General features: G+C 40.2%; 1 protein-coding gene across 7 annotated transcripts in view; it reads right to left on the reverse strand.

Annotated features, from left to right (window-relative positions):
- Positions 1 to 23,372, reverse strand: part of LOC136884883 (trithorax group protein osa) — a 744,453-nt gene that overhangs the window by 642,875 nt on the left and 78,206 nt on the right. The window lies entirely within an intron of this gene.

Raw genomic sequence — 23,372 nt, forward strand, 5'->3', positions numbered from 1 at the left:
AATACTGGATACTGGCCGCACTTAAGCGACTGCAGCTATCGAGCTCGGTAAATAGGACTTCTTATTAAGTACACTGAGATATTCAATGAAAGGGAAAGAAAAAGAACACATACAGAAAAATGCGAAGAATATCCTGGAGAAGCAGCAAAAACAATGATTATAGAACGGTTGTAGATCGACGGAGAGTAGAGGTGAAGGGAAAGCTGAAGATGTAAACATTGAAGTATACATTCGTAACAGATCCACGGTAATTTCAATTTCATTTCATTTCATTTCAAAGAAAGCAGCTTGTGTCCGATAGAGTCTGTGAATAGGCAAATCTGGAATAACCGCAAGCAGAAAATGCTTTTATAATACGTATTACTAACAGAGTAATACCAAATGTTGAAAAAAAAAACCTATCAAACAGCTTTCCAATGATCTTAATTGTATTCCTATCGCCTAGCGACTTTAAAAGTGCAGTTAATGCCTGCCATGTCCCAGTTGACATAGTGGCCGTTATCTGAGGCCAATTCGCCGGGGACCAGGTCACACCGGCGGGCAAATTAATTATCGTGGGGAGAGGGGGAGGTGGCTGACACACGTGAGGCATTAATTAATGTCTCAACCCGGCGAGCACATGGTCCATGTACTACGACCACAACACTCCTTACTTCTGCTACCCTAGGGATCACCTTCCGACATTGAATCAAGGTTCAGGCTTCAACTTTTGGATGTCCAATCCTTGTCCCGCTTATTTACGGGGTCGCGTATGAATCTTCGCAGCGGCTTTTTAAGACCGGATAATACTCCTGACGTCAACCTCAAAGGAGTTAATGAGATTTTTTACAAGCTGCTTTACGTTGCACCGGTACGTATGCCTCTTATGACGAGGATGGGATAGGAAACGGCGAGGAATGGGAAAGTAGCGGCCGTTGCCTTAATTAAGGTACATCCCGAGCATTTGCTTGGTGTGAAAATGAGAATCTACGGGAAACCATCTTCAGGGCTGCTGACAGTGGGGCTCGAACCCACCACCTCCCGAATCCAACATCACAGCTGCGCGCCCCTGACCGCACGGCCAACTCGCTCGGTGGTGGTGGTGATGGTGGTGATGATAATAAATGGGGTAGGCTGCATCGGGGCAAGGTCGCAAGCAGTATTGAACGCAAATACAAGTCCCGTCTTACCATGCCGGCCAACATTCTGATGGAGAAAATGTTTCCCATCAACGGGACTAGAACCGGCTAACCACGGTGTCAGACCATCCTCGATCACTGTCGCCAGATAAGCTTCGTGCTTCAACATTTATCTCGGAGTAATTTTCCTGTATTAAGATGTTACAGAAAACAAGGAATATGAAAGGCCCAAAGCTAAGAAAAGAAGTCCTAGACAATACAGAAGAAAGAAACTAGACCTGAATTTTTCCACATACAGAAAGTCTACTCCCCCCCCCCCCTAGTCTTCTGATCACAGTGCGTCACGTTCAGAAAGAATAATTTTTAAAAACGATTTCGGTTATGTTCTTGATGACGCTCGAGTTGCCGTGAAAGGTGTCCACTGGCTAAATCAAATTACTCTGAACTAAATATTATATGACAGGTTTATTATTTCACAGACTATTTAGCTCATGGCTATCAGGAACTTCAACTAATCAACAGTAGCTCTCTTATCACCACAATATAGTTTTGGTGTTATTTTCATTTTAGCGCACCTACGGGTAATTTGAAATAAAATCCATCAGAACAGTGTACTGAAATATCTTTAATAGTACAGGACGCAAGAGCAGTGTTGCCAACAGTGGAATAGGATTACCCACTAAATGGCTGCTTGAAAACCACTAGAAACCACTAGACTCCCCCTTCCTTAAGCTTTGTTGAGTTACGAAAATACTACGTTTTATCAACAACAAGAGAAGTAAGTATATCCTTGTAGTTCAAAGGTTTAAAAGGCATTCGAAATGTATTTCACGGTGAACTTACTTGATAGTCCGAGATCACTGATGCCTTCGATAGAAGGCACAGAAGAACTATGTCCGATATATAAGTACTGTAATACATCGTTTGATAGCAATGTGGCAGCATTATTTGTTTCTTCTCTGTCCTGCCCGAATCAATAAATGCAAATTAATCACCTCATGTCTCATTCCATTCTATTTTACTGGCTAAATATTCTCTCCTATTCTACATTTGACCATGGGATTACCAGGCGGGGCAGTGCTAATATTGCCATCTCCTGAAATGGATTGGTGTTCCTTGCACCGCAGCGTTTCAAACTTACATTCATTAGGCACTGCAAGAAGCGACTGTTTACTATGAAAGAAAGACGCTCTGAAGCGTTCCTTGCTTCTATATTTTTAAGGGAATCCCCTAGACCTCAGCTCCGCCTACAGCTCATGTCTTCCCTCGCTCACCTTTTTCGGCATTACGAACGTCAAAAACTTAAAATTTGAAATACATTTTTATACTATTATAATGCATATAAAACTTTAATTGAAAAACCACCAAAATATCCACTGAAACATACATGAAAAATACCAGATTTATCACTGTCCACCGTGTGTTAAAATTTACCCACTGACGAAGAGTAAAAAAAACAACCTAGATTTAGAAGGAAAAACGCCGTGTTGGCAACACTGCGAACGTGTTATTCTGAGACGGTGGACGAAAGAGTTTAAATGCAAAAGTAAAACGCTGTCTTCCAGAGCTGAACGTGATGTTATGAATACCGAAGTATTCGACTTGCTTTATATTTATGCACTTTTATTACCGGTACTTATTTCATTCTGTAGTTATTCGCTAAGTAGTGAAAATGAATGTACAACTGAAGCTCCATATTCTCTCTGCATACATTCTGGAGCTCTCCTTATTCATTCATAAACATACCTTCTATAACGTTACTAAGACATTTTAGTCATAAAAAAGGGACAATATTTAGTTTGTACAACTCTGGTGCATTTTCAGCCATACTTCAAAGCTGTTGCTGCTTTAGACTATTCTTATCAAGTCTGATAGATGGCGTTATGTTGCCGAAGTTAGAAGCAGAAGTCATGCATTAACACGTGCAAGGCCCATTTCAAAATTTGTACTCTGAGATGAATCAGAAATAAACACAAAAGCTACAGTACATACGAATCCTAATCTGATGCAAACACCAGTAAGGTTTGTTAATAAGCCATTTTTTATTCCACTCTTAATCAATTTCTTTGGATTTTAGTCAGTCAACACGATAGATATGCCTAACTGCTTGGGTCGGAAAATTATTTGAATGTTTATTCATAAAATTACCCTTATATTAAATAATAAATAAATTGTACCGACCAGAAAGGCATGCATTTACACGCTCGACAATCGTCAACATAAATACGTATCTATGCAGTAACAAATGAATATAATGTATAAGCTCTTAAGGCGACACTCCGGAGATAAAATATATTTTTACCTAATGCATGGATTTTCACGAAACTTTGTGCGAATGTCACCTACATAAAAATAGAGATATGACGAACATTTCTTCCATATACGATTAATAGTTTTTCCAAAATATTATTTTTGAAATTTTTAATTCGATTTTTCATTAAATTTAGTTAAATGTTAATGTAAATTCATAATTTAGGTAGATAATACTTCTTTTAAAAGCACTACGTACCGATTTTTCTGTACGTAATTTATACAAGGAGATATATCGTACTTAAGTTTGTGTCATTTTTACGTTCTTAAATGTTGGACTTAAAAATCCCTACTACTTGAAAATGAGCGATGCTAGTAATACCATTGCTTATGCAGCAGTCCCTGTTATGAATGGTGTGAAAATATCACTCATAGGGTCAGTTGGTGCATGCATTTCAGTGGGTTTGGCAGACTGATATGTAATAGCAATGGCTGGCTCGGTGAGGAAAGCAACGGGAAACTAGCTCACTCCTCATTTCCCTAGTACGTCTCTTCAGTGACGCCTATGACAGCTGTTGGTGGAGCTGCAGAGGATCAAACCAGCCTTCGGGCTGAATACCCAACATTCATACTACTTGAAAAAATTCTGCAATCAAAAATTCCATGCACAGGTTTCTTAATATTGCTGTGATACATATACCATACACATTTTGTTACTTTTGCACAATATTATGGGAGAAAATGGGATTTAAATGTAAAATTACAATGGGCAAACAAAGCATTATTACAGTGATAAATTGTTTGAATTCGGCGGAAAAACTTCGTGACAAGAAAAACACTCAATCCTTTCAATTTCAGTCATTAAAAAAATTCAAAAAAATGACCAATATATCGATTTTTATCTCCGGAGTGTCGCCGTAACATGGACATGTATCAAAAGGTGCAGACGGAAAACATTAATTTGACTTGTGACAAATTAAAATGTATTTCTATTTCTGGTACGTGAAAAAAAACCGGCTGCACGTAATGAATGGGGCTCGGATGTTTAGGAAAAGGTCATATTTTTTCTTTGTATTTCCTTGCCTGATTGGATTTTGGTGCAAATCAGGTGATCATTATCACAATTAAGTGATTTTTATTTGTCATATAAACGCATACCTTGGCTATTTTTGTCATAAGGTCATATTATGAGCTATTTTTCGTAGAAACGTCATATTTCGGCGGTTTGACGACAGCTGTAGCTGTGCAAAATTATCTTCAACTTACCGAATGCGAACTAGTTATCATCTGCAGTTAATACAATACTCTGCCTCTTCTATCAGGATTGCACAGGATTGTTTCCAACAGTTTGTCAGAAAGTCTGCATATATTAAGTGGAAGTCCGACTCGTTGGCTGAACGGTCAGCGTACTGGCCTTCGGTTCAGAGGGTCCCGGGCTCGATTCCGGACCGGATCGAGAATTTTAACCTTACTTGGTTAATTCCAATGGCATGGGGACTGGGTGTATGTGTTGTCTTCATCATAATTTCATCCTCCATCACGCCGCGCAGGTCGCCTACGAGCGTCAAATAGAAAGACCTGGACCTGGCGACCCGAACCCGTCCTGGGATACCCCGGCACTAAAAGCCATACGACATTTCATTTCATTAAGTCGAACTTTGAAAAACGGAAACTTCAAAACGTGCTAATCGAACTAACGGTTTTCGCTGTGTGTGCAAGATAAATGATAATCTTAGAGAAGGTAACTTAACATTATATAAATATGCACCAATAATGTCTTGTGACGTATAAAGGAGCTTCTGTTCTTTCAAGAATGTGTTAGTTGATAATCGGCAATCTTTAGCGCATATGGAGTAATATTAATTAAATCTGGACTTAAACGTTCAAAAATATTTAATAAAATAGATTGATTTATACTTTTTTCTCGTGTTTCAAACCACGAATAAAGGGTGCAAAAATGTTTCGACTTTTAATAATGGCCATATTTAGATTAATCATTTTCGGGTCATATTTGGTAATTTTTACGTCATATTTCGTCACTTTTGAGGTCATATTTGCTTGCCTATTTGGGCTATATTTTAGGTCAAACATCCGAGTCCTAGTAATGAAAAATGCGTATTTTTTATGATTGTCGCATTGCTTTACTACAATATAAGGCTGTAATTACGTTTAGTCCATGCCCTCTAAAATATTTTCTTTTCGGACTGATAGTCATGTTAATACAAAGTACGTCACGAACAAAACTGGTTGACATATCACTGCATAGAAAATGCCAACGAATATGAGAAAAATTGACTCAGTACGACTTTTCTTAGACTTTTAAAACAACTTTAACTTTGATACACAAGGCTCTTGGTCAGTAAAAGCTCTCTAAATTACATGGGCAATTTCAAGTTTCTTTCGAAGTACAAGAAAACGTACTCCTGAATAAATTTTTGAAATAATCGTTGCGCATTTAAAATGAAGCACGTTTCTAAGCAACGCTACTTTGTGGGAGTAATCATTTTCAATTCATGGTAAAGCCTTTTCTGTGAAGCATGAAAAGACTGCACTAGACTCCTTTGATTCGTTAATGTGCGCAGTTTGTGCCCACAGCTATGTTAACGTAGACTTACGTTCCTCGACAACGAGTACATAGAAATAACCAACTTAAGACGTTTTTAGGGTTTGGGTCGAATGCGTATATCGCCGCGAATATTTAACTTACGATTATGTTTAATGTCTCAATTGACAGATAAAGGATGAGGCTACCTGTTGGAAAAAAATAACTGAAAATCTGAAACGTCGTTTTCGTAAAATAGCGCTTTAAGTAAGGCAAAATGTGTGCTAAATATGTAACGTCACATGCGTACTCTGTTAGAAGATGGCGCTGTGTTGGCTCGCGCGCTCAAGACGGACGTTAATTTTCTCAAACATCACTTTAATTTTTGTGCCGAGCAATTGACAATAGTGAAAGCCTACCGCCAACTATTTTAAAGAAATACCACCAGAAAAATTGTACACGTGCATCGATATTCACGTATAATTGAAATTTCAGTATTTTATTTCTATAAAGTATTGCGTGCTATGACCTGGTAGAATAATTCAGAGAAACCTGCTAACAGTAGGTCTAGTCCTTATGTCAATAGATTATTGGCCTACTGCATTATTCGTGAAGTGTTGCAAATGAATTAATATCGTACGATGAGTACATGTATTATCAAACAACAGTATAAATGTCCCAATTAAAATCCTTACTATAGAGATAAGCTATCCATTTCGTTATGCGCAATATACTACACAAATACAGTATATGACATGTTCGACTTAGCGAACGAAAAACCTTTTACAATGTAATGTAATAGTCAACTGATCGTTATAATAAGATATCCCTTGAATGCATGGTGTAGCATTTTTGCAACATCGCTCGACGCCTCTGATGGCAATTTCGTGAAAGAGTGCATGCTTTTCATGTGCTCTATGAAGTTTATGGAATATTTTGAACATTGGTTGCTCAGCGGCGGCTGTGTGCATCACAGTGGTATCTGCTGATGAGCGGAGAGTTTACTTCATGATGAATTGAGTTTTTAAGTTTGAAATTCGCTTTGCCTCACTAAATGTCATGTTTTAAAGACACTACACTCAATCGCTGGCGCAAGTGGAATACCTATTGAAACCGATACAAGTTCCTTGAATACAGTGGGTTCGCATTTTTTTTCTTGTTCGAAATGTGAAGAGCTTCTTGTTTCAGCAAAGACGAACTACTATGCATGTTTCCACCAGTAGCTCGGAGTGATTACACCGGTATATTTTTTCTCCTACAGTAATAGAACAGGGAAACTAAAACCTAGAAAGTAGCAACACACTCCATGTATTCAAATGTGTTTGCAGCAAATAAAACAGGAAGTACATTTGTTTTGTAAATATCGTATAAAATAGCATGTCGAATATGAAATGGATGTTAAGATTTCATGCACAGCATATGAAAAAGAACACACTCCTCTCTCTGCTCTTTAAATTACAGACATGGAATTTCTATATAATTTCCCCCTTGCTATAAACCTTCCATGAAATAAAGTTTGAATGTCAAAAAAGGGATACAACGGAATCTACAGGTGCACACCAGGCTAATACTGGACTAGACTGAAGGCTAAACGTTACAGTTAACAGTAGATCCACGAGTTTGATGTGATCTAATAACTTGGGCTGGGAGAGTTGGAGCGGAAGCAAACCGAACGGCAGGTGTCAACAATAAGAATGCCACAAAAGCATTTCACAGGTAACAAATTTCATTTCTGCAGTCTGACAAAATTGCGCTTAAACATTCAATACTTAAAACTAAAGAAGCCTCAAGCTGAAAAGTATTCGTATGAAAATATCCATAAACCAAGTGCTTGACAGAAATAAATTGTATAGTTTCTTTAACATAAATAGTGGTGGTTGCCTAGCTGAGTCAGTTCATCGGGGAAGAACTTGGGTATGATTCCCCGCCAGGAACATGGGCAATTCAGAAACGAGCCTTCCATTTCAGGAGCGCCGCATGGTCCTGTGACCCACTCTGCTTACACTAGGTTAATTCGTGGGGGCAAAGGGCATAGAGCTAACCACTCAACGCAGGTGTCCGCCTTCATGGCTAACTGTTCTCCAAAGGGTCCCGGGTTCGATTCCCGGCCAAGACGGAGATTTTAACCCTCACTGGTTACTTCCTCTGGGTCGGAGACTGGGTGTTTGTGCGCCGTCTTCAACATTATACTTCACCCTGGATAAGCCTACATCCTCACAGAAGCGTAGGTTGCAAGACCTGAACCAGGGCTCAACGGGGGCCACAAAACATAGTGCCGAGATTACGAATAATGGAAACGTCCACCCCTTCAAAGACTTTCGTGGGAAGTATGGAGAGGATTTTTAAAATAAATTTTGAGTACCGGTATGTATACTGAGGTTTCAAGACATTTTATAGTACTGATGATGATGCTTGTTGTTTAAAGGGGCCTAACATCGAAAGTCATCGGCCCCCACTTCATGTCTGCTTTCAAGATGATGATTAGATGATTTGGGCATTGATAGGTTAGAATACAAACTAACATCGTTAGTACAAGTTGACTGGGGCCAGCAGCTGTGAGCTGAGTCCGAGAGGAATACAAGAAAACAACGTGTACACAAATCGTGTGAGGCGAATCACTAGAAATAGATATAATGTTTAAAAAAAAGCCTAGTGGACTAACTCAAACTATTTTTCTATAGTAAACATTCTCATTCAAAATATTTCATTCTGTCGCGATCAAATTACATGGCAATAAATATTCTTATACTCTTCATCCTTTGTAGCTCGTGGCGTTGTAACTGATCTTGTAGTCCTTCAGAGCACACGAGGTAATGTCAAGGTAAGCACCGAAGGTTCAACCGTCCAGTAGCAGTCAGCACAGCTTTGAACGAGTTCCTGCTACACGTATGCAAATTAACGGCTTATTTTCAAACACTCGCACGATCGAGCAACATATCCCAACATGATTTCCGGTGATTCGCAGTGTAATCTAAGCTGTTCTGGTCCTCACACAGCATTCACTTTAGTTTTCATTCATTGGGTAAAAAATGAGACTAAAAGAAGCTATATCATTCCTTCAGAATAAGCAGAGACAAATATTTAAGGTATCAAGGAATGACTTACCATGACTTTATGCTCAACGCCACTGATGTAGACATTTCACACTTTATCATCTTACAAGACTTTCAACCTGAAGTTTATTCACATCAGAATATAGAGCAATTGAGATTACACATTTCTGCCGTTTGGGTACAGGAAAGCGTTCGGACGCTACCATGATGTTATAAAACACGTTACATGATCAGTATATTTTAAGAAGTCCGATCATGTGGACATTAAGAGCAAAATTGGAAAAGCCTCTGAAGCTTCGTAGCCTTCAGAATACCGTTGCCAAAACAAGACTACCATTTGCGGGACATGTTCTGCGGAAGGGCGACGAAAAAATCTCCAAGTGGGAACCAACAGACGGACACACGTAGGATGAAATATCTTGAACAAACGACGTTGGCTCGGATGAAGGACTAACAGGACTCGAAGGGAAGAATCCCGTTGCCCAATATGCTACTAGCCATGGGAGGAACAAAGGCTTAGTCTGTCAAACACCTGAGCCATCGATCGGGAAAATCAATTATCGTAGAAGGAAAAAACTCTCATCAGTAGAAAAAAGAAGGGTCAAGAGGCGGGAGGTACAGGTACATTTCACTATGTCGCTCTAACATAATTTCATCACAAAAGTTCAAGCATTAAAAAAAATCCAAAAAAATGCTCTCGTTGACTGAGCTGAGAGGACGCGCAAACACACCAATTCCTGCTACCCATTAGCTAAACACACACGCTGACTTGGGACAAACTGTGTTCTCACATCATCGTGTGTCCAGACAATCTACTAATTCGTCGCACGAGAAAATGTGACCGGTAAACAGGTCCATGAGTGATGGGAATATGACCCTGCTAAGCATTCATCGTCAGCTATTTCATATATGAGGTGTCTAAACAATATGTTTCGAGTGATTCAATGGTACTGTTAAGTGGTGGGTCAAATTGTTAACAGAGGAGGTAAAAAAAGGCGCACGAAGTGTTGTCTGAACTGAACTATGATTTGATGGGCGTAGAAGAAGATAAATTTCGAAAGAAAAAAAAGGTAATTATTCACAACTTTGTCACTTTCTGTAAACAAGTTTCTTCAGTCCAAGAAGCAGAGATATAAAAGATCTGATTATTTTATAGGAATTTGATTAATAGCAAGAACTACATAAAGGAATGTTCTAAAGGGCAGTGGTCCACAAAGTGCGGGGCGTGGAGTAATGCGAACGGGAGCGGCTATGATCGAAAGTTCATGTGATGTCACAAATTTCAACTCTTGTTGTGAACAGTTATACACTATTTTTCAGTATAGTGCAGGAAGTTCTCTTTCTCAGTCTGTCAAACACTGCAAAGACAATGAAGAGAACACGGTACACGCGGATTATTGTCCGTACTACAGTACGTGAGAGTAGTTAACCCTTCCAAGTGGTGAACGTATCGTGTATAAGTGGCAGATTCACTGCGATATAAAGCTAAACCAAGAAAGTGATTCGTTGAGTAAGAACAAGATGTGAATTTAGTGTAATAGTGTATATAACTATCACCTTCCACGTCTGCTTCTGCTCTCGCCAGTAACCTAAGTGTAAAACAAAAACCGAAGTGATGATTATCTGAAACTAGACTGTACCAACATTCTTGTGAATAACCAGGAACGGCCACAGTGCTTGGAGATTTCAGGCCATAACAGCTTGAAGCCAGTGAAACTTATTAGCAGTGTAGTGTAAATGCAACCATTACTATTTGCGAGTTCGTTGCAATACCGAATCTTCAGTACCTTTAAGTTATACAAATACAGGATTATTCTACATACAACTGTTGACATTTGGTGTGCTTTAAGGATATTATTCAGTTTTAGTGTAACTGGATGTTCTGAATTTGCTTGCCTGTCGAGCCGTCTTGTGTGTGCAAAATACGAGTTGAAGGAAGGAAGGAAGGAAGGAAGGAAGGAAGGAAGGATACAATGGGCGCAAGAAATGCGATGTTCCAAAAGGGAGCGCGACAATGATCTGAGTTTTGAAATGTACATACATACATACATAATCATTATAGACTGTTATGCCTTTCAGCGTTCAGTCTGCAAGCCTCTGAGAATTTACTAAACGTCGCCACAATCGTCAATTTGCAACTAGTGGCCTCATTTAGTTCTATACCTCTTATCTTTAAATCGTTAGAAACCGAGTATAACCATCGTCATCTTGGTCTCCCTCTACCCCTCTTACCCTCCATAGCACAGTCCATTATTCTCCTAGGCAACCTATCCTCCTCCATTCGCCTCACATGACCCCACCACCGAAGCCGGTTTATGTGTACAGCTTAATTTTTTAAATGTAACGGAGATAAAATATTTCGGAAATATACAACCGTATTTTAAGTCAGTCGTGATTTAATCTCTGTGTACCACTCGTTCACTGATGTTACAGCACTCGAAATCGACAAGTTTCCGAGTTCATCTGCGGGAGGTACAGCATAATGTCAAATGGCTCACATTAGGTCCAAGATTCTCATGGCTAGGTAGGCCTACTAATTTCTGTAGAAAACTTTCCATTTCTTCCCAGGTGATATTAACTATTCTGCAATCCCTTCCACAACTCACGAAAGGGCCACTTTACTGCCAAGTGCTGAGAGCAAGCGACGCTGAATAGCCTTTTCGAGATGATTGACTCACTCCTGCTGTTTAAGAGTGGGATGCATAAAACGTTAAGCAGGCTGCTTGTAATCTGCTGGGAGATAACACGACACCACGCTGTCTGTTGCAGGCATGACGTCACGGGCGAGAATTACCACGTCCATGGTGTGAACTCGAGTGGGAGAATGACACGGCCTGTCAACGGTAAAGAAAGTCTACAAACTTATAAGAACGCAGCATTCGAGAAATAATGGAGCTGTTTGATAAGAAATACTGACATAATACAGTATATTCCCGTGTTCTTACTGGATGCAAGAATTCTGATCATTGTGGTGTTCGATGCAGGGTGTTGTTTCGAATTAATTATAAGGAGGGATCGGAAGATCATGCCCTAAAAACTGTATAAATGAGTATGCATTGTTATGCCCTAAGAAGTACCAAAATATGCACTAAAGTATGCATAATCAATATGAGCATATTTCCATAAAATAGAAGTTTTATCTGTAACTTACGTCGTTATTTTTTGGATTTTGAAGTGCTAGTTTGATCATCGGTGATTTTTTTACTATTTCAGTTAACAAGTAGGCAGTGAAGGATGCTCTCCACGGTCAATCTTGGTCTGTTGCCTCTCAGCAAAGCTTTGTAACGCGAAAAACTCCGTTCAACATCCCACAATGTGACAGGGACATTCACAAATGCTGATAAAAAATATTTTGTTGCTGAAGGTCTTCAAAAAGTAGTTAATTCCCTATGGAGGCAATCGTGAATTATCAATTTGTTGTAGCTAAACAATAACCCAAAAGAGCTTGGTTTAGTGTAAATAGCGAGTGTGGGGAAACACCGGCAATGCTCGCTATCCTGCTGTTCCTTGATGAAGCATATTGCCCACCCCTTCATACTGCGCAAACGCTCATTTCTTATCTGAATTGGCCCTCTTATTTACGAGTCATCAATGTAATCAATCACATTCCTTGCACTCGCGGAACATATTACACATTAACAGAAAATGCCAGGGCATGCATAAGCACAATAAAAATGATATCCTTTTAATATGCCATTTAGGGGATAAAACCCAAAATATGACGCATCTATTACGAAAGACAAAACATGCAGTAAAAGTGGTAATAGTAGTGATCTGCATAAATAATTTACCAGTATAGTCATATAATGCTGAAAAAAATACATGCAACTTCCGATCCCTAATTAAAAGCAGCAGGGAGATGAACACAGTCAACAAGCAAAATAGTGCCAGGTTTTTTTTCTAGAGACGAGACAGAAAAACGTGCATGATCGAGTTCGGCGGTGGATCCTCTGATCATTTTCCCTTTTATCTGTGGTCGGCACTAATTTTGGATTAGGCCCTGTTTTACGATCGAATACGATGGAATAAAGTATTTACTACTTTTATTTGTGATGGTCAGTAGGGTGATGTGTTTTATCCAAATGAGGGTACTATTAAGAATATCACCAACACGCAGTCACAGACGCGACAAAAATCCCCGGCGCCCTCCAAGCCGAAAGCTACAATTCTGACCATTCAACCAAGGAATATTCTGTCTATAATGTTTTCATATTAACCCAATATACTTGGTTTGTTTCTTCCGTTATGTAAGACAAGGCGAGTAATAACCAATGACGGGTTCAGTTTAACTGTTAACAGTTTTTTTACTGAAGCGAGGAATGTTTACAAAATATGGTCTACAGTAAAAAGGTAGGGACCGGGCGAGTTGGCCGTGCGCGTAGAGGCGTGCGGCTGTGAGCTTGCATCCGGGAGATAGTAGGTTCGAATCCCACTATCGGCAGCCCTGAAGATGGTTTTCCGTGGTTTCCCATTTTCACACCAGGCAAATGCTGGGGCTGTACCTTAATTAAGGCCACGGCCGCTTCCTTCCAACTCCTAGGCCTTTCCTATCCCATCGTCGCCATAAGACCTATCTGTGTCGGTGCGACGTAAAGCCGCTGGAAAAAAAAAAAAAAAAAAAAAAAAAAAGGTAGGGACCATTAGGATCTCAGGTACTCATTCTGCGACCGCTGTCAAAGCAAACAGGGTTGGGGGTTTGGTAGGAAAACCTGAACACTAACTGAATTCTACTACTATCAATATCTCGCTTAATAGCAGTGTAATAAAATAATGTACTGTATATCATCGTAAATGTTATGTCCCATCATCTGTTTTTTGTACATTATTTCGTAAAGTTAATAACGAAACTCATTGTCTTAGCGCTGGGTTAGACGTAATGAGAGGGGGTAACTGAAGGTCGACACACGCTCTTTCCTGCAGACGAATCAAACCCTTCTCCGTCAACAGAAAAAAAGTCATCATAATTTGTATCTGAAAGAAAATTGGAACGGGTCTACGCTCTCTCTCCATCTCTCTCTCTGTGTGTGTGTGTGTGTGTGTGTGTGTGTGTGTGAGCACATTACGATATTATTCGCAATGAATTCTATGTACACGCAATAGCATAAAAATTGGTCGTCAAAGAAATATTTAATTTTATATATTTTCGAAACGCGAGGATAGTAATAAACTGTGGACAGCCGATGGCCAAGGAGATGACACCTACTCAATATGTCCAGGTTATTTCAAACACGAGGATTTTGAAAGAAAATCATCTCTGACGGCCAATTCTCGCGGTGCGGTTGTGTGCACAACTTCGAGACTCTTACAAATGTAACTCTAAAGTTGAGGGTTCGAATCCCAGCATGGCAATTTGTTTCTAAAATTTCTCCTCTCATTATGTACCTTTCTACATTCCGTCTGCTTGGGAACTGCTCTAGTAAAGGCTAGTGCCTCAACAATTAATGCAAAAGATGTGTAAATTTCATAAAACATATTGGTCTAGTTTCGAATCAATCTTGTACGAATATGGCAGTCCTTTCTCCCTGGTTATGTATTAAATAAGCTTCCAAGCTTACAAGTTTGCTACCCAATAGTAAATTCTCTATCATTGTTTTCTTAATATATTTCGTCAAAACGAAAAGAAAATAGATATTCATAAATAAACCTGTCAAGATTTCATCTTTGTTCATGCCTTGTCCAGCCACTGACCCCTCACGCTTCTTTCCCTTTGCGGGCCAATAAAAACAAGGTAACTATGATTATTATTATTATTGCTAACATTATGCACACGTTTTTCGGTTTACGGAGACGTAGAGGTCCGGAATTATGTCCCTCAGGAGTTCTTTTACGTGTCAATGAAGCTACTGACACGAGGTTTACAACGGAAGTTCTACATTTTTGCTATTCAACCTTGCCGATTGCCAACAAAATGGGTATCGTTCATTTTTCACTGACAGTAGTTAAATCATAATCGGAGTGTACAGTTTGGGGAGCGTCCCTTGTGATATCGAAAACGAACTAGTTACTTCTCACTTCACAGGACACTGATCAACCGATGAAATGAAACAATACTATCATCCTTGTGATAAAGAACCTTGACAGTTTCAGGTTAATGATAGCAGAAACTGTAGGAGACACTTGGCCTCCCACCTCGCTAGAACTGATGAGTCAAAAAACGTTGTCACATGACCGACTCAGCTCGGGGTCCATATTCGCCGCCGATATCTCACAAAGCAGTAGCGACTGCGATAGACGGAATGCATCCCACTTGCGAAATGGAAAGTCCTTTAAGACGCACGGCGTATTTTAAGCCTGCCAACTTAATCTCTAGCTGCCTACAGCGCCGGGACCCAATTTAACAGCGCGTACACAGTCGATCCCAAAGCATTCAGGCCTGCGGCAGGGTACAGCGCACAGTTTTCAAGTTTCATGCACGAACACACGCAGTAGGCTCCAAAGTTAGATTCAAGAGGGATGAAAAAATAAACTTTCTTGATAAAATATGTAGATGGATTATAAAAAACATACGGAACTTTCAAGCGTGTTCACCATCTCTGGTTTTGGAATATAAAAGAAATATACAGCAGCTCAATGTCAAATTTCACAACTTAATTTATCGCTGTCGATTGCGAACTAGGAATCAGTATCAGTAAAGCAGTCAAAATAAGAAAACATTCCACCGCCACCTACCTAAGCTGAGTCATATAACAAAATCTCACAGCCGTTTCCGTATTTGTTTCTGGTACATCCTCGGAGAGCCTACGTCACCAGTTTGTAATACCCGACTGTAAGGAAAAAGAACCACTACGCAAAAGAAGGTGCACATGGCTCTGAGGTTCAATCAGCCTACACAAAAAATTAGGTCCAGTTTCAAAGAAACTAATCTGCGAACAGACAGTTCTCAGGGAACTTAAGAAGAAAAACCTACACACGAAGAACAACTAGTTCCTGCAAGTTATGAGGACACGGAAAACGGGACTGAGGGGGAACAATAAACAAATACATAAATTAAATGTTAAAGGCATAATTTCTTTCCTATAGTAATGGCTGAGCATTTTTTTTACGTCGCAGGGACGATGGGACAGAAAAAGGCTAGGAGTAGGATGGAATGCACGTGGCCTTGATAGGGTACACTCCCACTATTTGCCTGATGCGAAAATGGAACACCACGGAAAACCACCTGGGTCGCCGACAGTGGGGTTCGACCCACTATTCCCGAATGCAAGCTAACAGCTACGTTTGTAAGCATCAACTGGCATCGGGGACTAACGGAGATTCTTGTCACCTCGAACGACTTTATTATTAATTGTGCCAGGATAGAAAATGGGGCTACTTTGCGATCATAAATCAATTTATCAGATGCTGATCGTAATATGGAAGGACGGAAGGAAGAAAATACCGGTGCTGAGCTCAGCCGGTAGAACGCACGTCTTCAGAGCCGAAGTTGGCGTGTTTGATCCCGACTCAGTCCATTGGTATTTGAAGGCCTAGACATATGCCAGCCTTGTGTTCGGAGTTTTACTGGCACATAAAAGAAATCCTATAACGACAACATTCCGGCACCTTGTCTCCGTAAACCGTAAAAGTAACTAGTGGGACATGAAACCATTATTGTTATACCTGCACCGGAGAATCAGTATCATGTTAACTGCGGGAAGCAAAGGCAGCTGGTCATAGAGCTTTGTCAGAATTAGTGCCGAGGTTACGAACAGTAGGAACCTTTACTTTCCATTCATACAAAGGCCTTTTTAACCTATGCGGAGATGACTTTGCATTATTATTATTATTATTATTATTATTATTATTATTATTATATACAATTGTTCAACTATTAAATGAAGAGTGGATTACACCGGGAATAGCAAACTTCTTTTGTATTTTAAAAAGTTTGTGAAAAAAGGAAATACAAAATCAAAACAAATACCAACGAGAATAATGAAGGATAAGATGCCTGCTTGTCCTAGAATAATGAATATAATTACCAGTAGTTTAAATAAAATATCAAATATAATATCAAATAAATTGTTGCAGTGTCGTGGCATTATCTTCTATTCTTAATTCGGCCGTTAAGTAAGGCACGCTGTTAATGGCAGGATACTACAAAAGACTTGTGACAAAAGTAAGCATTAAGTAAGCTAAGGAAGGGGCAGATACATGTTGTTCTGGACAATATAGCGTTGTTAACGTCCAGGACAAAATAAATTATATTTAGGGTAGTAATAGTCAAATAATTATGAGAGGAAAATATAATGCATGTATCAAACTTAATTGCAATAAAAGTGTGCTCATTCCCCACCTTCAGGCAATCCGGTACTAGGGGACGGGATTCTTCCTCTATTATTATTATTATTATTATTATTATTATTATTATTATATAAAAATCCTCTCACTTTAACAGTTAAATACATGGATCGTTTATTTTTCAATTTCTTGTGGAATATAGTGGCACAGAATCGGGAGGGGGAGAATAAGATCAGACAAACACATTTTAATGTACAGTAATTAAAAATGTATTTAATAATTTCACACACTGACAAATTATCTTTACGTTAACAAATATATGTATAACATAGCACTGACAGAAGTCTGAATTTTAAGGATATGCACCAAAGTTGGCACCCTGAGGAGGGAAGTAACAGTAGTTTTACGTGGCCGTTGACAAAGTAACCATAGTCACGGCACCTCCAGTTTTACGAGGAATTCGAATAATAATATGGGATTCCAAAAATCCCATATACCGGGCGAGTTGGCCGTGCGCGTAGAGGCGTGCGGCTGTGAGCTTGCATCCGGGAGATAGTAGGTTCGAATCCCACTATCGGCAGCCCTGAAGATGGTTTTCCGTGGTTTCCCATTTTCACACCAGGCAAATGCTGGGGCTGTACCTTAATTAAGGCCACGGCCGCTTCCTTCCCACTCCTAGGCCTTTCCTATCCCATCGTCGCCATAAGATCTATCTGTGTCGGTGCGACGTAAAGCCGCTAGCAAAAAAAAAAAAAAAAAAAAAAAAAATCCAATATGCTCTGGCCGGGATCAAACCGCGGCCACCTTGGCGAGCTGACGATAGGGAAAGCGCGAGCCCAGACACCTTGAAGAACAGGAATATCCAGGTGCAATACTCAAATATTTCCGGAAGAGAACAGGAGTTCAACAAAGGAGGCTGGACAATAGAGAGGATGACAGTAGTATGGCAATGCCAAAACCCGAGCAGGGGCCTAATCGAACAATCTCTACGCAAATGTTTCACACTCTACAAGATGCCCCGAGTTTTAACAGGGCTGATTATTTTTCTTTTTCTTTTAATCTGTATACTATCGTATATCCAAAAAATATCCTATGCTGTACATCAGTATAACACTTCCGTGAACACGGTTCAAATATCACAACTGTTCTACAAAAAAATCCAAGACAAATTGATTTAGATTTCAAATAAACTTTGTAAGAACACACTACGATCCGTGGGAACAGATAAATAAATCAATGAAGCACCGACCATGTGAAAACACGTTGGGAAGTCTCAATCAACCTCTTCAAGGAGAAATTCCGTGCAAGTTACCGTAAATGGTAACAAAGAGTAAAGTGCTAGGGAACCAGAACAAGAAATCACTATCTTCATCTTAGCCGTGAGAGAAGAGCATTAGAGACAGAACAAATGTTCGAAAGCAACGGATCTACTTGCTGTAAATCAAAACCACCTGCGTACAAGTTGTGAAAGCCCTTGGAGGAGAGAAATCGCCACGATTAGGCAGACCCCAATGCTACTTGTCGACCGGTTAATACATCATACAGTAAACGAACATACTCGCAAACAGCGCTGACAATTTCCTTATTTCAAACACTGGGTTCCCGCAAGAGATACAATAATAGCAATTCATCATTTGCGAACACTGAAAAAACATTCCAATTTCCTTAGGTTTCTTCAATCGTGAAATTACCAGCATTTCTTCCCAGTGCGGCAGCGGGTTGAAATGCCATATCTCTACAAAACACTGGCAACTGCAAGAATGAAAATGCCTAAAGATCTTGAATACTTTTTTATTGTCATTGTTTGCGGTTCTGCTAAAAAAATTCACGTGCAGGGTGGGATAAAAGTAGCTTTCCCTCCAAAAAATCGTTTTTACACTTGCCTGAGAATATCGACAACCGTGTGTTACCTGTCTAAACGATGTGAATTGTACCACGAAATAGGGTCTTTATATCGAGCAAACGACTTGATTTAAGTTTTGGAATCATATGAAAATGTAGTAAACTGACAATAATATGTTACTGATTTACGTTCCACAAACTACTTTAACAGTTTTCAGAGACGCCAAGGTGCCAGAATTTTGTCCCGCGTAAGTTCTGGCCGGTGCCAGGAAATCTACGGACACAACAGGAGCCTGGCGTATTTGAGCACGTCGAAACAGCCTATAGTAAAATGATATGACGGGATACCTCAAGTAACGAGAGATCCTTCCTTTACGTATGCCAGGGTCCCATCAACCCTCCCCAAGAAGTATTTGCAGAACGGGAGTCAACAGTAATTATGCTTAATTATAATGTTTAAACCAAGCAAGTTGGCCGTGCGGTTGCATTGTTTCCCATTTTTACACTAGGCATTTGCTGGGGATGTACCATAATGGAGCCCACAGCCGATTCCTTCCCACTCTTAGCCCTTTCGTATCCCATTGTCGCCATAAGTACTATCTCTGTCGGTGCGACGTAAAGCAGTTGTAAAAAAAAAGTTTAATGTAGTAATGGAGAAACTAATTCCAATATGGAAAATCATGCACGCATACACATAAATTTATATTAAAATAAACGATTACTCTCTTCCCAATTTCAGGCGAACCTGAACTAGCGGATGGAAGTATTCTATTTCATTCTATTCTACAAAAGGGCTGACAGTCGCATAACCACGTAACACGAACATGTTTCTATTTTTTTTAAATATTAATATTCCCAAGGAATATATCTGATGATATAGACGCGGAAAGGAAAGCAGTGAGCCATTCATATCTGGTGATCTACTGTCAATGTCTCCGTTATACAATGCGTTACAGTTAGTTAAGTGATGTGCTAAGGCGACAGAGCAAATCGTTTCTCGCACTCAATGCTACATCCGTACCCTCTGTCTCAAGTGTACTGTGGTCGCTCTATTGCTCCATACACGCTTCTTGCAAATCCGCGCGCATCTGCCAATTCCCGTTCTCCAATACAGCAGTCTGTTATTATATGAAAGGTATGCTAATAATAATAATGGCGTATGGCCTCCGGAGAGGCCTAGTGCAGGTCTTTTTCTAGTAGACGGCCTATTAGGCGACCTGCATGTCTGTGAAGATGAGGGACCAACCTAGGATGATTTCTAATGTTGAATACGCCACACACACACACACCCAGCCCCCGAGCCATTGGAATTAACTAATTAAGGTTAAAATCCTCGACCCGGCCGGGAATCGAACCCGGGACCCTCTGAATCGAAGGCCAGTACGCTGACCATTCAGTCAAAGAACCAACGGGCATGCTGAGTCAATAGGGATGCGTTTCGCTAGGCACCGTGTGTGTATCAGCTTGTATGAGTTTCCTGCCTCTCATTTTCTCTACATGTGTGTATATAGAGCAATTTCAGAACTTAAGATTTTCAAAACTAAAACTATTTTTATTGAAAGAAAGCTGAATTAACTTCTGGCGATGCAGTGAAAGAGGTGGAAAATAACAAAGGTGGGATGACAAGCCGATTTGAAGGCAGAATTGAAGGGAAGAGTAGGAAAATAAGCGGAAAGAAACAAGAGCTGATAGAATGGTAAGTACACAGCAAAATTATTTAACAGATCTGGAAATAATGGAGAGGCAGAAAGTATGCGGAATGGCGTGGCAGGAGCTGGTCCCAAAGACAGCCGTAAAAATATTGCTGCGCTTTGTTGTCCTCTACTAGAGTATTTGTCAAAAAGTAGGGATGCGAAAATAATGTGCTCTGTTCCTGCTTAGAAAATGCAGCAATAGTCAGGCAGTTTTTCTCCTTTTTAGTAGTCGTTTATTTTTCCCGGATCCTTGATTGTATGCGTCAAAGGGCCCCTGGTTCGATTCCCGGCCGGGCCGGGGATTTCTGCCGCGTTCAAGGACTCTAATTCGGAGACAAGGTGTTTGTGACCGTAAAGTTATTTTATTTTGTTTTTGCCGCACCGACATAGACAGGTCTTATGGCGACGATGGGACAGGGCAGGGCTATACGCATCTTCATCTACATACAACACATCGCACTACGAACCATTACAGAAACGTGACTACTACTACTACTACTACTACTACTAAAATGTTTTCATTCCTCCCCTGAAGGGGGAGACGGGCCTCTTAGACGGTGACGCTGTCTCTCAGGCCAGGAGATTTCTACTGGAGAAGATGTAAAGAAAGTGAGGGGGTTGGCGGCCGTGGCCTATACTAGGAACTGTCCCAGCATTCACCTTAGTGTAGAAGAATGGAAAACCATTCTCAGGAAAACCGACGGTGGGGTCCAGCCCTGTCCCGTCTCCCGAATACAGAGGCGTAGAGCCACCCCTCCTCTGCTCGATTGGCCACTCGGAGTGCAGAGCTGTGAGACCACTTGCGAGCCGAGACCCACTTTGTATCTGCCGACCCAGAAAGGTGAGCTGACAAAATTAATATAGGGTCGGGAAAGGCCGGAAGGGCAACCGCAGTAAAACCGAGCAGACCATACATAATTGGAAACAGTCAGGAAGGAAGAAGAGTAGTTATTTTGCATTAACAATTAAAGAGCTCAAATTTCTCTGTCATTTGGATAACTCCCATGACGAGCAAGAAGCGCATAATCTACTACACGTGAGCCATCTGTTGGTAGCGTTTCAGTACATCCCTATTGAATGCTAGCAGAGATACAGCAGTAAATATCCCTGATTTGATGGAAACTATACAGCAACATTATATCCCCTCTTATTTAAGGCCTACGTCACAAGTCGTAAATCATACATTAGTTATATCACGACGATGACGTGTCTAAGTGACGCTCTGCCTGTCATTTGGCCGTAGTTCAAAGTGCTGCTATTACAAAACAATGCGATTGCCGGAAGAATGAAAGAGTTTATGACCTGGAGGACGAAGAAGTAAACAAACAGATAGACATAAGCGCGGGTATTGCCAAGGGCAGTGGGAATGTCGCCAAATAAGGGAGCCGGTTCCGTGCGAGACATTACAATGCTATGAATTATTTAAAGGACGACACAAGTCGAGGATTGTGGAGGCATTTTCCTGTCTTATTGGTAACATACTAACGGTTAACCTGCCTCTAGTGAGAATATTTCACATCAGCTGTTGATCACCGGCAACAATCGAATTACAGCAACTTTGTCCATAATATACTATTATATACTATTATATATTAAAGGCAATGGGTTGGGATATAGTACCATATCTGAAGTATTTGATAATTGTTTGGTTGAAGGAGCTATACCAAATGAATGGAGCGTTGCTATAGTAACCCCTGTGTATAAAGAAAAGGGTGATAAGACACAAAGCTGAAAATTACAGGCCAGTCAATTTGACATGCATTGCATGTATGCTTTGGGAAAGCATTCTTTCTGATTATATTAGACATGTTTGCGAAATTAATAACTGATTTGACAGAAGGCAGTTTGGGTTTAGGAAAGGTCATTCCATTGAAGCTCAGCTTGTAGGATTTCAGCAAGGTACAGCAGATATCCTGGATTCAGGAGGCCAAATGGACTGCATTGCGATTGACCTATCTAAGGCATTTGATAGGGTAGATCATGGAAGACTACTGGCAAAAATGAGTGCAATTGGACTAGACAAAAGGGTGACTGAATGGGTGGGTATATTTCTAGAAAACAGAACTCAGAGAATTAGAGTAGGCGAAGCTTTATCTGGCCCTGTAATAATTAAGAGGGGAATTCCTCAAGGCAGTATAATTGGAACTATGTTTTATATATATATCAATGATATGTGTAAAGAAGTGGAATCAGAGATGAGGCTTTTTGCAGATGATGTTATTCTGTACAGAGTAATAAATAAGTTACAAGATTGTGAGCGGCTGCAGGGCGACCTCGATAGTGTTGTGAGATGGACGGTGGTCAATGGTATGATGATAAACGGGGTTAAAAGTCAGGTTGTGAGTTTCACAAATAGGAAAAGTCCTCTCAGTTTTAATTACTGCGTTGATGGGGTGAAAGTTTCTTTTGGGGATCATTGTAAGTACCTACGTGTTAATATAAGAAAAGACCTTAATTGGGGTAATCACATAAATATGATTGTTAATACAGGATACAGATCTCTGCACATGGTTATGAGGGTATTTAGGGGTTGTAGTAAGGATGTAAAGGAGAGGGCGTATAAGTCTCTGGTAAGACCCCAACTAGAGTATGGTTCCAGTGTATGGGACCCTCACCACGATTACTTGATTCAAGAACTGGAAAAAATACAAAG

This window comes from Anabrus simplex, chromosome 13 (genome assembly GCF_040414725.1).
Source record: "Anabrus simplex isolate iqAnaSimp1 chromosome 13, ASM4041472v1, whole genome shotgun sequence".
NCBI lineage: Eukaryota > Metazoa > Arthropoda > Insecta > Orthoptera > Tettigoniidae > Anabrus > Anabrus simplex.